We start from the raw sequence: 14713 nt of genomic DNA, 5'->3' as shown, positions 1-14713 counted from the left end.
TTAACAAGAAAAATTGTTTCTAGCTCAAACGGTTCAAAAGTTACTAAAAACTCAGTGAGACATGTTGCAGCATAGTTGAAGGCACTTTGCAAACATTGACTGGTCACCTTTCTGTAGCTTATTGCTATATTTTTGGGAGTTAAACTGGTACTAAATGGGTGCAAATAATGCCCGGACAAGTGTTAAGAAGTTTAAAAAATGACAAAAAAATGAAGTACCAATTGTATTTGAAATATCTTTAGAAGCACAATAGGGTTTAACAGTAACGATGGAGCTGAAGTGTGTTATCTCCTCCAGGCAGCACGACACAAGCCTCCAATGGTAAGGTGGAACTTGTGTCCCTTGCCCAAGCCACGGCTCTTCTTGCCAGCTGAAGTGAGCCCACGCAGCTCCCTGTGCTTGTGGACTGCTTTGGTGATCCATTGGATCTCTGGGTTGCGTCTGATGGCATTGTGGAAGGTATCAATCAGAACTACTTGGAAGAACTTGTAGGTGGAGTCTTCTCCGACCCAGTATGAGCTCAGCACTCTGAGACCTCCACAATGGCGACCAGCACGCTCCTCAGCAACAGACTGAAGTCTGCGGGCAAACTTGATCTGGTTAACACCAGGGTGCACAGGTTTGCCATAGGTAGCTCCTTTGGGGACAAGACGTTTACGACCACCACGGCGACACGGACACAATAGATCACATAACCTTGTTTGGCCTTGTAGCCTGCCCTGCGAGCCTTGTCTGGGCTGGTGGAACGGGGTGCTCGGTGGAGAGCAGACAGCTGGCACCGAACATGCAGGAGGAACCGCATGACGTCCGGCTGCTTCTTCCTCCATAACTCCTGCATATATTTGTAAGCACCCATCCTGGATTATTCTGAGGCTCACCAGCCGGAAATGAAGTAATACTATCACAAAATGATTCTACTGCATAGTTTTTATTTTCTTGTTCCATAATGTACTAAATCCTGACGCAAAATATGGCCCTCTCCTGCCGCAAAATTCCAGTGTCCCTGATATGCCTCGGAACACCCACATCTCACCACTTGTGTGGGTTACGCCTGCCAGAAATCATATTTTTGAGTCCTTCCAGGCATAATTGGATGTATTTCCGGCAGAAAAAAATATTTGTGCATCAGGCCCCCAGTGTGTAACGTCTATAACTCTGCCTTCAAAAAGTTCCAAAACTGGCACCTTTGTGGGGTTCGGGAAAAGAGACCATCAAGCGAAAACGAACAGGAGAAAAAATTGCGGATAAAATATACAAAAAAATACAAGGCTGGAATAGCAGTGGATTTTTATCCATACCTAAGCCCATTATTAATAATAATTATGATTATGAATAACCTTTGATGTTACTTTTTTTTACATTTATGACACACTTGCAGAATGCTCACGGTGTAAAAAACATGTAAATGGAGTTGGCAGAGAAATGTAAATGCCCTCTTCCAATTTGTCAGCGCTCGATAAAAACAATTGAGTCTTATTTAAAAAGAGTTATGAGCCTCCCGGTGGGGGAGGGGTAATAGCCCTGCTGTTCTTAATTAAACCACTGCACTCTGCCATTTTCGCTGTCAGGCTGATTTATGTGTCTGTTCGGTGTGAAAATATGTATTTCCTCCAGGAGCGAATGCTCTGGACAACACCAGAATTGTCTACACTTCACACGACAGCAAATTAGGAAAATATTATGTATTGCTTCTTTCGCTTCGGTTATTGCTGAACAAGCGCTACAATACCTCCCAGACTCACTGAAAACCCTTAAACATTGAGCAAAGTAAATGAATGTATGAATAATTAAAGAGGGATATGCTTTATCCTCGCTCCCAGGAGGTTGGACCATTAGGGTGACCAACTGGCATGGGTGCAAATTCAGGACGGCGAGTGTAAAAATTCAGGACAAAGGGTGAAAATTCAGGACAGAAATTAAGGACCGTAGGTCAAAATTCAGGACAAATTTTTTTTGACAAAAAGTACGTGTTACAGACACACCAGAGGAAGTCGCGCAATAGTAAATAATTCAGATGAGGATGAACTCCAGAATGGCATTATCAGCCCATGGATTTCGCCTGAGGGAAAGAAAAGCTGTGTGAGCTAGTGTGAATTTCTGTCTGGACAAGCACTGACTATACCAGGGAAGGGATACAAAAGAGGACATACGAGGTAAAGGCCAGAGAGTGCTGCGAGACCATAGCAGCCTTTCAGGATGAGTGCCACCCTAAGTCAGCAGCAATGCACTGCAAGGGGCTAGGATGTGTGTGCGTCTTATGACCCTTCAACAAAAAGGACATATCGCCCCTCAACACAGAGGGGATATCATTAAATATGAGATTGTATTTCATTGTATGTAATATACATGAACTCTCTTTAAAGGTTCAGGGAAGACATGGCTTGGCAGTTCGGGCTGGACTGTTCCCATTAGGCACAGGGTCAGACTGATTTGCATATAGCCATGTCTGAACTGGGGTGGCAGAGTTGGCTAAAGAACGGTGATGGATTAAACCCAGATCTTTTGACTGGGTGTGAGTGTTTGATTGATTCAGATGCTCCGTCCATCACCACCCCCTTTTGTACCACACAATGTGGCAACCAGCCATTATTAAATTATAGCAATATGCATTCAACAATAAATGCTACCGGGAAACAATCTCGCTGTTGAATTTTCATCATCCCCACAATATCTTCATTGAGCATTTTGTATATGATAATCCAAAGTTATTTAATTTGGGATCCCCATCTGGTCCAGGGGTTCCATATAAATCTTTCAACTCCTACTACCTTCAGGTCAAAAGTGCCTCGACATAACATTAGCACATACCTCTGATACATGGTGTGAGGTCCGACACAAAACAAAAATAAATGGTCACAAAAGGCAAAATGGGTTAGGGATTCTTTGCTGTATTCGATCATCACGCCCACTTATTCCGCTTTTTGGTGACTTACATTCTAAACATTTTTGCAACTACTTCAAGAAAGACCCATTGGTCTATGTTTTAAGTACTGGAATCTTATTACAGGAGGCCAGGCAAGATGCAGATAAAATTAGTAGAAGAGTTGCTTAGGACAAGCAAACAGCTGATCAGAGCCCGCATGCCAACAGGTGAGGGGTGGGCTACATCTGGAAGTATCACCCACCCCGGTGTTATAGAGAGCAGAGGAGTAGCACGCAATATCAAAACAAATCCTGTCCCTGATGAAGTCTATTCTGTAGCCGAAATGCATTGGACAATGAAACCTCGGATATACGGCTGGAAGCCATTGATTGTTTTTTCCGAATTTATTTGAAGATGAGATAATGAAACAAAGATAAAGAATAAAGAAACTTGGAATATGAAACTTTGGATTTGTTTTTGAAAGATTTGCATTTCTAAACAGAAACTAACTCTACAACCCATTTAGTGGGACCTAGCTGTGACTAGGGGACGTCACCCAATTTAGGGTCACGCTCTTTTCCCATATATGTAAATGCCATGAAGTTGTTATCGTCTTCTTTTCTTGGGCGGAAAGAAACATTAGCATCAAGCCAAGTGTTTCTCTATCAACGGTGTGGATGAAGACAGAAGAACATATAACAAGAATAACTTCCTATTTACATGGTTTATTTAAGCCCCACTGAGTTGTAATCAGTTTATCAGCAACGGGAATTTGACTCACTGAGTGATCTTATTTATTTATTTGAAGGTTTTATATAGCGCAAACAAGACCCTTGCAGGTATCAGAGCGCTTTACATGGAAGATGTTGGAAACAGGTACAAGCATATTAAAATAAAAATATAGTTGATCAGATACAAGGTGATCACGAATACAGACTAGTCATTATATTTCAGTAATAAGTAAGTAATTCAAGTGAATTTAGCCATGAGAATCGCTTTCACTTTTTTGAAGAGTCAGGGAATCATCAATCCTTTTTAATATACCAACCTAGTGTACTGATTTTATTTTTTTTTGGCAGTAGCTCCCTCCATGTTAGGACCTAGCTTTCGCTTAGACATCCAGCAATGCTAGCAGGCAGAAAACAAGATAAGTTAGGGTGCTTTTAATAGACAATTACATCTGATTAAAGTTGCAGGTCACGCTCATTACAGGCTTGTAGTCCGAAATTACAATTCCCCTAGCTGCAAAACCAAGGGCGATGGCCCAGCCCAGCCTCTTTCAGGTGCAAACTGGCCCGCTTTTGGCCCGGGCTTTGCCCGGGAGTATCCTGCGCAGCGGGTGAAAGATCCTTTGTTTATGCGCCTGACTGGTGCAAATTTCAGGACCCTGCTTTCTAGCCTCAAGTGTGCTGGTGCCGGCTGAAGCTTGCAGCCCTGCTCCCACAAAATCTGGCATGTCAACCACTTCAGCAACAAAGAAAACACATGAGAACACAACTAAAACAAATGTGAGGTCTAAGTAATAGCGCAGAACAGGATGGACAAGGTGGCTCCTCAGGTTTGAGGGAAAAAAAGTCTAATACTTCTGCTTTCAGGTGGCACTATTACGAGATGACCAAAATTAAAAGGGAGTGTGGTACATAAATGAAAATGTACACCTTCATGTCAAAGGGTGGCAATGCCAGATATATGAATCAGATCAGATACAAAAAAGCAGGTAAAAAAAACTGCAGAAGAAAGTTTACGTTTCTAAAGAAATTGTTGAAAATCCTAATCAAACAAAGGTAAACATCAGAATATCCAAGAAATAATGTACGCTAAAGTGACACAAAACTGTCATCACTCAAACCTGTATGGTGCTATTGCACACTTCTGCATACCGTGCCATAATATACACTTCGAGGACTATGTGCTCTTTGCCAAACTTCTAAGTGGCTATCCAACGCTTGCCATACAGTAGTTGAAAATAAATTAAACATCACCTAATATTAAGGTGTTCGATCTCTGTGCCCTTTTCTTTCTCAAAGTTTACAGTATACGTCTCTGTGTGCCCTGAAACCCCCTTCCAGCTTGCTTTGCCCTAATCTCCTGATCGTTCAATAGTTTTCAAGTTCATGAACCCTGTAAATATCCTGTCATCAGGAAGCTCCAAGTATTCCAGCAATTAACGCCGCCAAGCCAAGCGGCCTTTACTTGCCACTTAACCATTTACTCCCATTTGCATTTCTTTGGGGAAGCAGACACCCTGGGCTTATTTCTTTTCACCGTCTGCCCCTCCCTCCGGAATGCAGCAGAGGAGACTCCCTTGCAGGTCAGCTGGGGAATCTGAATTGTGGGTATCAACTTGTGTTATTTATCTGAGAAGCTAAAATTATGGACAAATGCCGTCCGTTAAGACATTCATCACGGACAACGGACAGAAGCCCTAATTTACGGACTGTCCGTGAAATTTACGGACGGTTGGTCACCCTATGGACCATGGGAGGCAGCTGACATGGAGAGGGCTCTGAATGGAGGGTTGACTACTGTAGAAGAGCATACGATGGTCGACCACTCTAGTGCAATGTGCTTTTCCTAAAAAAAATGAAATGATAGAAAAATCCAAGACCCTTAATCATTTGATTAGTGAGCACTTGGATACCGAAACAAATGAACCAGGTTCCTATGTAAGTTCCAAGTAATCCAAGACCCTTAATCATTTGATTAGGGAGTACTTGGATACCGAAACAAATGAACCAGGTTCCTATGTAAGTTCCAAGTAACTCCCAAGCATAGCATAATAGAAATGTGTTGGTGGAGGTATACCCTGACATAAGCAGCAAATAATCTAAGCTGTTCCACTACTAGTACACAATTAGCAGGGCTGTGCAGTGTCTTCATTGTTAAAGTGATCTGGGCGTGGCCTTCACGTCAATCAAAATGGCAGCACTTTCTTGAGCGCCATTGCGTCGCAAAGCATTTTACTACTTAAAACCGAAATAATGCTATATAGTTGGCCAAAACACTATTGGGCTAGGGCAGGAGAAGCTGGTGATATTCCTGAGTCAATCTACCTCTTGTAGTTTGGAAACTGATCCCTGCCTTAATTTAAGGCACTGCGTGCATCTGCTTCAGGCCTGCAATACTTAATTCTGATAGATGAGCTGCTTGGGGGATTTGTCCTAATATCTAAGGCCACTAGGTCATCTACCATCCTAGCATCTTTTAGTGTAAGGCCTATCTCATCAAAAACATAGTTCTGACGAGCGATTCTTTCAGCGCAGCCAATGTTGTCTCTGATAACTGAGCGACACCCTTTATCCAATGAATAACTTTAATGATCAAGGAGTCTTCAGATTCATATTTAATATAAGACTGTAATTTTGGTACCTCGATCATAACAACTTGATTTTTTTTGCTAGTCGGCCTATTTCTGGGTCAAGGAGTGGGACTACAATTCCGCTCTCTACTAATTAAATCGTATTGAGAGTTAAAAATCTGTGTTAAGCTTGATCAATGCAGCTATCAAGAATTGGATTAGCTAGGGTTAGTCGGAGTATTATTATTCCATTGCTGGAAAGAATTAACTCTTGTATTTCGCCGGGGGTAAAGGGGACGCTGGAAAAGTGGTCGGGGGCATCGGGGGTCCACTGTTTCTGCTAGCTATCTCAAATGGGTAATGGGGCCCCTGTGGGTGGTAAACCTGCTGCGCTTCAGGGGCCTTATTTATGAAGGACATGCGCTGCCGGTGCGTCACTTTTAACATGGGAAAAAGTGACGCACCGGTGGCGCAAGCCCTTCATAAATAAGGCCCCTGGTAGTTTGGTCTGGATAGTCTGAATGGTCTGGGTGGACTGGCTATACTGGATAATTGATTTAGCACTATTGTTCGAGCATTTGAGTTTACTTAATGTAGAGGTCAGTCTAAGTATGGCACTTTTCAGTTCTCACACTTCGGTTCTCAATTTATTAATCAAGACGGTGCACTCCGTACTTGTATGTGCTAGTGATCCTGGCAACAGCGTTTTCTCAGGGAGACTAGGAGGGGGATTGGGGACACTAACATCATCATCACCTAAATTAGACAATGGTAAAAAACGATTGCTACAATGGACAATGTCAGTTATAGCACATGAAGGAGATAAGTCTGGCACAGCCAGACTAGGGGGCTCCCCCTGGGTATTAGTCGTGATCATAGCTTGTGCATCTGTCTTTCCAAACATGCTAGGTTTGTGCAGCTGAACAATTGATGTACCTACTGGAGTAGGGTGCGGAGTAATTACGGGCTCTCGCTGTACTGGTGCATCCGACAGTAACAGTTCTTTGCATTCAACGATTACGTTGTCAATTTGGTCAATCACACAGTTCCCTCCAGTAGATTTTACCATCCTTTTAGTTTTCTTAGTTTTTGTGGCAACAGAGGACCCCTTAACTGCCTTTCCCTTCCCCATGATGAAAATTTGGTTTTGGCTGAGGTGCAGTTATACAGCACACAAGTGCTGGACTTATTGAAGAACCAATATAAGTAGTACAAGTAGTGTTCCTAATCTTGCCCGTAGCTCCCCTGATCCGACTGTCCCAAACACTTTGGTACACAAGTAGCCGAACGAACAGTCCAAACAACTTAGAGTGAAGGCCCAGTCACAATATAAGGTAAAATAACAATAACAGATGAAAGCTCAGCAGCTCACCTCCTAGAGAACAGTTGTTAGGGGGCTGGCCCAGCCCAGCCTCCTCCGGACTCTGATGGGCAAGGATGGGCCCACCCCTGGCTAGGCTTTGCCCGGGCTTGTCCCGTGCACCGGGAGTACAGCGCTGTTTAAGGCGCCTCTGGCGCGTGAGAGTGACGTGGGCTGAACGTGGCCGTTGCCCTTTGGAGTCTGGGGGCTGTATTCCTGCCCGGTCCTGGCTTGTGCTGTCGGTGCTGGCAGAGTCCCGCGCTGCGGGAGTATAGCGCTGCTTATTGTGTCTCCTGGCGTGGGAGAGTGACGTGGGTCGAGCGCGGCCGGTTCCCGTTGGAACCTGGGGGCTGTAGTCCTGCCCTGTCCTGGCTCGTGCAGTCAGTGCTGGCGATGCTGGCAGAGTCCCGCGCAGCAGGAGTATAGCGCTTCTGAAGGTGCCTCCTGGCGTAGTAGAGTGACGTAGGCCGAGCGCGGCCAGTCCCTGTTGGAGCGTGGGGTCTGTAGTCCTGCCCTGCTCTGGCTCGTGCTGTCGGTGCTGGCGATGCTGGCAGAGACCCGGGGGACTTCTTCTCTCAGTTCTAAGATGGCCCTCAAGAGAAACTTCACACAGTTTAAATTGACTTCTCTTCTATCTTGGACTTCTCTGGGTTCCCTGACAGATATCTTCCACCTGAGGAAGGATTCATGTAAAGCATAGCAGAATCTCAATGAGATTCAACCAGCACCGGCTAGGTATCTATTTATATAATTTAGAATCTGGACTCAGCCACTGCACTCATTTACTGCCAGTATGGCCCACCCCACAAGAATAGCATAGCGGGCTTGCACATCCTGTGGAACGTTGCCTGAATCAATAGCACATATCCTTTCCATCTGTCCAGCGTACAAGGCCAGGACTAAATGATTCGTTTTTGTTTGTCACAATTTAAGAACCAGGCAGCATCTGGGAGCTTATAGGACCTGATATAAGCCAACATATAGTTTTTGCTGCCTCTAGGTACCTCTACTCTATGTAGTGAATTAGGCATAAATTTAGTTCAGCATCAACCAACTCCGGTGACACAGAGGCTGAGCCAGTATATTGTTAATTTTATTGTTCATAAGGCATTGGGCTGCAATTGATGCCCCCTTTTTTCTTGTTAATATTGCACTTTGTGAATGTGGGGTTAACTGGGCACTTTGTCTACATTAGCACAGCTTTTTGTTGATGTATAAAGTCTAGACTATAAAATATCTCCACTTGATCGGTGATATGTAAATATTGAACCATGAAATGCTATTATTCTCCTTTCTTTCCCCTTTTTAAGATATCTTAGCCCACTTTTTTATTGATCGTGCTTACTATGTATTTATCCAATGTTTTTTGCATTTGAACTGTTTTTTTACCTGTTCTTTATTGTTTGTTTGCCGAAAAAAAGATTTTTGACTGTCTAAATGAATGTTCAGAAATCTTTAAATATTGTTGGATTGCACATCTTCTTTTTCTCTCCTGAACTTTCTTGAATACGTGTCTTTCTTCTTCATATCTACATTTATCTTCTTTTTGCTGCTGTTCTTCATATGGGGTCGACATGTCTGGTGTTACTTTTACATTCGTTTTCTTTCAGATCTAAATTATTATCCTTGATCTGACTACTGTTCTACTTTCTATATCATCAAATGTACTTTTCCTCTATCTCCTTCTACTTTTTGAATGCTTACATGTCATTTAATATGGCTCTGCCAAAAGGTAGCTTCTCATTTGTCTGAGCTTGACTCCCAAATTGCCTTTTTGCAAGAAACTCACTGTAATGATGTGGGATCGGTTAAATTGCAACGACAATGGGTTGGCCAGATTTTTTTTCCCTCATGCTATTAATCGTAAGAGTAGTGTTGCTATTTTCTGTCATAAAGCATTGCAAATCCAAGTCTTGTCCTCTGAATGTGATAATAGTCGATGGGTTTTGAGTGATGCCATAATTCACAATAAACCTGTTTCCTTGTTCAATATTTATGGCCCCGTTAAACCTGATCCAGATTTCTGGTGCAATATTAAAGTAAAACTTGCCACTTTTGGTACTCCTAATATTATTGTGGCATGTGACTTTAAACAATTGTTAGATCCTTCTCAGATAGGAAGTTTAAATGCAAATTTAACCCAGATACATTTTATAAAGTATTCCAATCGGCCATTATGTCTACACCATTGCATGCTGTTTGGAAAACATGTAATCCTTCTAAGATTGAATTCAGTTTTTTTCTAATGTACACTGCACAATGCCAAGAAATAGATATTTTTTAGTTACTAAACCCTTAGCCCCCTTCTATAAAATCATCTGATATTGGTTCTATTTTCATCTCTGAACATGCACCAATAATGACGTCCTTGGATTTATATCATGCTGACTCCAAAACTGGCAGATGGGGATTTAATAATTCCCTATTATCTGATATACATTTTATAACTAAGGTGAATACTTTTATTCGAGAATGTTTTGATTCAACCAATCTAGCAATACCTCAATTTCTAATAATTGGAAGGTTTCCAAGCCTCATTACATGCTTTCACTATATCTTATTCTGCCAAAAAGAAGAAAATGTTACATTCTCTATATCTAACCTTACTTCGACTAATTAAAACACTTGAACATATTTACTTTATTTCCAAATCTTACCTTACTACATTGCTTGAGCAAAGGCAAATCTACTCTCAACAAACTTGCTACTTAAGATGCATGTAACATCTTGCTCAAGGTTACATCTAAATTCCATGGTGGTCAACATAAAGCTGGCAAAATGCTTGCTAACTGTTTAAAAATAAAGACAGATTGTAAGAATATAGGTCTCATTCTTGATTAATCAAATTCTGACTCTGACATTTCCAGCACCTTCCAATCCTATTATAAAACACTTTATACAGAAGATGCTATCCCAACTGACCCTAATATACAACAATTTTTAATGGTCTCCCTAAACCTCCCTCTGTTTCACATTTACTTGAGGAATCAAAAGCAATTACCGTTCCAGAGATTCTGAATGCAATAAAATTCCTTAAGAGAGTTAAGGCGCCTGGTCCGGTTGGAGTCTCCATTGAACTCATTTCCCCTTTTCTGCATTTTTTTGCCCCCAAATGATTAGAACTTTTTAACTAATTTCTTTTGAGTTCAAAAGCTAGTGGCTCTTTTAGGGACTCATTGATTGTTGTTATCCCCAAATCTGATAAAGACCCCACCCTTTGCAAGAATTCTCGACCTATTTCCTTGATCAAGTATGATTGCTAAATTTATGCCAAGATCCTTGCCACCAAGCTGTTCCACCACTTCTTTTCAAATCTTATCAATCAGGTTTTATGAAGGGCAGACTTGCTGCAGACAATGCCTGGATGTTCTCTAACATTCTTTGGTTAGAAAGAGCACTATACCTTTTGCAGGTCCGATCCCTAGATGCTGAAAAGGCTTTTGAATGCATTGGTTTGGTTTTACCCCAAAATGTATCTTTTTTTATAAAATTACTATATTTTTATCCCCTTGCTAGTATTTTTGTCAATGGTCGTTTTTCTCCTTACTTTACTTTACATAGAGGTACTATACCAGGTTGCCCCCTTTCCCCTTAATTGTTTGTACTTTGCCTAGAACCATTTCTTGAACAAATACATTGTAATACACTCATCTCAGGATTCAAACACAATTCCCTTGAAATTAAGTTATCTGTCTAAGCAGTTGATGTGCTAATATATGTGTCCGACCCCTTTTCCCCCCAGGAGATCCCATTATACTCTATTGTTTCTGAATAAAAAAATATTTTTTCCAAAACTGAAATGTTACCTTTGAACTCTTCTTGTTATTAATATTTGTTCACTAATACCAATTTTACAAGGTATCCCTAAAAAATGTAATATATTGCTGTCTGGTTCGCTTCTAACATATCTCATAAACTTTTTTTTTTTTAAACTTTATTTACCATTTTAGCACATTACTGCGATACAAACATGAGTGCTCGCTGCCATTGTTGTATTAACTGGATAACACAAGGATGCAAACCTTATTAAAGCCATATTGTCAAGAAACAAAAAGTAATAGAAGCAAAGGTTAGTGTTTGCAAACATAGCCCAGGAGTCTAGGTTGCAATATTCAGTGGTCGCCTCTATCAGCCCACAATACAGCCCTTCCGCCAAGAGAACAAATTAAAACATCCTCATACAATCAAGAAAACCAACTGCAGAAGTTTGCCTGTAGGCATTTGTAGACATGTAATTGTGATGCATAAGGCGGCTATCCCACCCCAGTCGGAACAATGCCCTGTTCAAGTTGGGATTCGACCAGCCTCTGTATAAGCCCTGAATGGTCCCCATATGTCTTTGGGACGGGAGGATCGAAGTAGCGTGGTGGAATATATTTCACTACTGATATTACAGAATGCTAGGCTGTTTAGCCAACCTTGTAATGTGGGAACTGTTTTGCGGCCCCAGTGTAATGCGATTTCCCTTTTGGACAGTAGCAAACTAAAAGCAGCAAATCCCTAAATGTTTTGGGGAAGTTTACCACAAGCCTAATAATGCGATCTCGGGAGTGGGAACGAGGGTCAGTTCAGTCATATCACCTAGTGTCTTGTGCACGGCCTCCAAATATGGCTGTAATTTTGAACATATCCACAAGAGTGGGCAAAGTCTGCGTATGGAGCATTGCATTTACAACAATTGTGTGGTCTGAAAGGATCAAGCCTATGGGATCTGGCCGGAGTGATGTATGTTCAACGCAGAAATTTAAAATGTAGCAGCGTATGCCAGCTATTTAGGGAGACTTCCTTCGCTACTGTGCATCATTTGACCCATTGGTCGTCTGTGATGGGGTGTCCTGAGTCGACTTTGCGAATCCTGTTGCCATTGACTGGGATGATATCCGAGCATGCCTTTTATAGCTTAGATATGAGATGTATCCCTCCCGGGCTCTCGATGACCGTGTACAGTGGTGCGAACAAATTTGGTTCAATGGGCAAACCGGGCAAAGAGGCCCGTAGCGCTGAACGGATTTGCCCCAGAATGAAGAAATCCATGAAGGTGGTGCCACGGCAGAGCACCTTGTCCACTACAAAGAAAATATGCCCACCAGGGAACAGGTCCCCTGTTTTAGTGATGGCAAATTTGCCCAAGGTGCGCTGCACCTGTCTCTCCCTCGTGATTGGTAGCCAAAGGGCATTGGGAAGGGGTAGTGCTGATGAGTAGAGCGCGGACGTGCCAGTGAACCATTTCAGTTTTTCCCACACCCAGCTGGTGGTAGAGACCATCTGTATGTCGTTGGGGTCTCTAGGTACACCCCTGGGTAATACCGTGGATAGCTTTCCAGGCAGTACAAAATCTGCCTCGGGATGGAGATATGGGATCCTAGCGTCTGGGTGGAACAAAGCAAAGGCATAGCTGCATTGGGCCACTAAGTAGTACAGCTGAAAGTCGGGCACCCCAAACCCTCTTCTTTCATACTTAAGGGTCAGTATTTGCCAGCGCACCCGGGGCTGCCTGCCTCCCCAGTCCAATCTGATAAGGTGTGAGCGCAGTGTTAGAAAGAAACTGTTGGGGAGGGGAATGGTAATGTTGTTAAAGAGGTAACATATCTCATACACTTAGCCACAATTTTATGACATTAATATCCATATTCCAAACAATATTTTCAAATTGGTCTCCTTTGCATTTATCATGGTGGGGAAGACTTGATACCATTAAAATGATGATTGTGGCACATTTTCTCTATACAATCTCTATGCTAACTTTCAGGATCCAAAAGTACTACTTTGCACAAATTGATTCCATTTGTACAAAATTCTTATGGAATAATACACATCCCAGTATTGCCCTTTTTAAACTTCAGCATCCAAAAATTAAAGGTGGTGTAGGCTTTCCTGATTTTAAGCTTTACCACTCTGCCTTTTCAATTCGGCAATTTTTTGCCCTAATTAATGACTTTCACGAATTGCCTGAACCATGATGGATCACATTCAAACTATCCTTAATGAATGGTTTATCATTCAAATATATCATTCATATGTCTATTTGTATTTTTATTTCCAAAAATCCCATTTACAACATTCACACCATCATTTCATATATTATTTTATACTACTCTTCATTTTTGCCATTGTTTTTATCCTCGTCAATGTGGTATAATAAATTTAATCATAACTCTTTTTACTACTACAAGCACTATGAAGAAAAGGGTATTAGGTCTGAAACTGTATTTGTAATTGAAGCAAAGGTATAAGAGAAATGTCATTTTCAAATTAGTGAACAAACATAACACATTTTCAAAGGAATTTGAATTATTTTACTCTGCTCTCCATTCTTTTTTCTCATTCACCAACTTCCTCCTTCCCCAGTTGCACCCATTCCTCTGACACCTCTTGATTTGATTCCTGATGTCTCTATTCCCAAGCTGCACATATATATATATATATATATATATATATATATATATATATATATATATATATATATATATATATATATATATATATATATATTACCTACTGGCGGTCGCCAGTAGGTAGTTATAGTTAGGATTTTTTTCAATGTTAAATCTCAAAATTCTATTTGGAATAACTTTGGCGCCGGTTGACGATTCTGCCTGAAAATTACCTCAAAATGGCCTCGCGGCGCCCCGGTCCTTCTCTGCAAGTTTGGGGGGGATTTGTCAAGCGGGGGCTGAGATAAAAGGGGGGTCCCAAAACGCGTTTTCCCCATGTTAATTTCTATAGGGTGGTCGATCTCACTTTTAGCCCGAACGGCTGAATGGATTTCCACCAAACTTGGCAAAATTGTAGGGACTGGTAGCCCGATGTGCCTTTACTATGTCTCAAGATATGTGCTCCAGTGGATTTTGAGTAATTTAGGTTCAAAAAAATATATATATATCTATGGCAGCGCCCCGGTACGCGCTCCGGGCGCGCCACGCGACTTGCGCACGGAAAGCTGATTGGCTCTCGGGTGTCTGTAAACATTAGAAACAGTCCGGAGCGGCCGCCATCGTGTGTCTCGGTAAAATCGAGACATAAGAGGTGGAAAAATCAAAGGGGGAAATGACCATAAGGGGGCAGGGATAGACCCCCCCTGACCCCCTAGGTTTGATGTGGGGGCCATAAAAGGGCCCAGCGGGGCAAAAAAAATAAATATTTTTTTTTTGATTTGCGCTGGGGGAGCGCCCAGTACGCGCACCGGGGAGCG

General features: G+C 42.0%; 1 pseudogene; it reads right to left on the bottom strand.

The window, feature by feature from the left end:
- Positions 1–256: 256 nt before the first annotated feature.
- LOC147703756 (large ribosomal subunit protein eL15 pseudogene) lies at positions 257–856 on the bottom strand (annotated as a pseudogene).
- Between the last annotated feature and the right edge of the window lie 13857 nt (positions 857–14713).

Source organism: Lissotriton vulgaris, chromosome 7, assembly GCF_964263255.1.
Source record: "Lissotriton vulgaris chromosome 7, aLisVul1.2, whole genome shotgun sequence".
Classification (NCBI taxonomy): domain Eukaryota; kingdom Metazoa; phylum Chordata; class Amphibia; order Caudata; family Salamandridae; genus Lissotriton; species Lissotriton vulgaris.
Note: the sequence above shows the minus strand (reverse complement) of the source record. Positions and strands in the feature narration are given on the sequence as shown.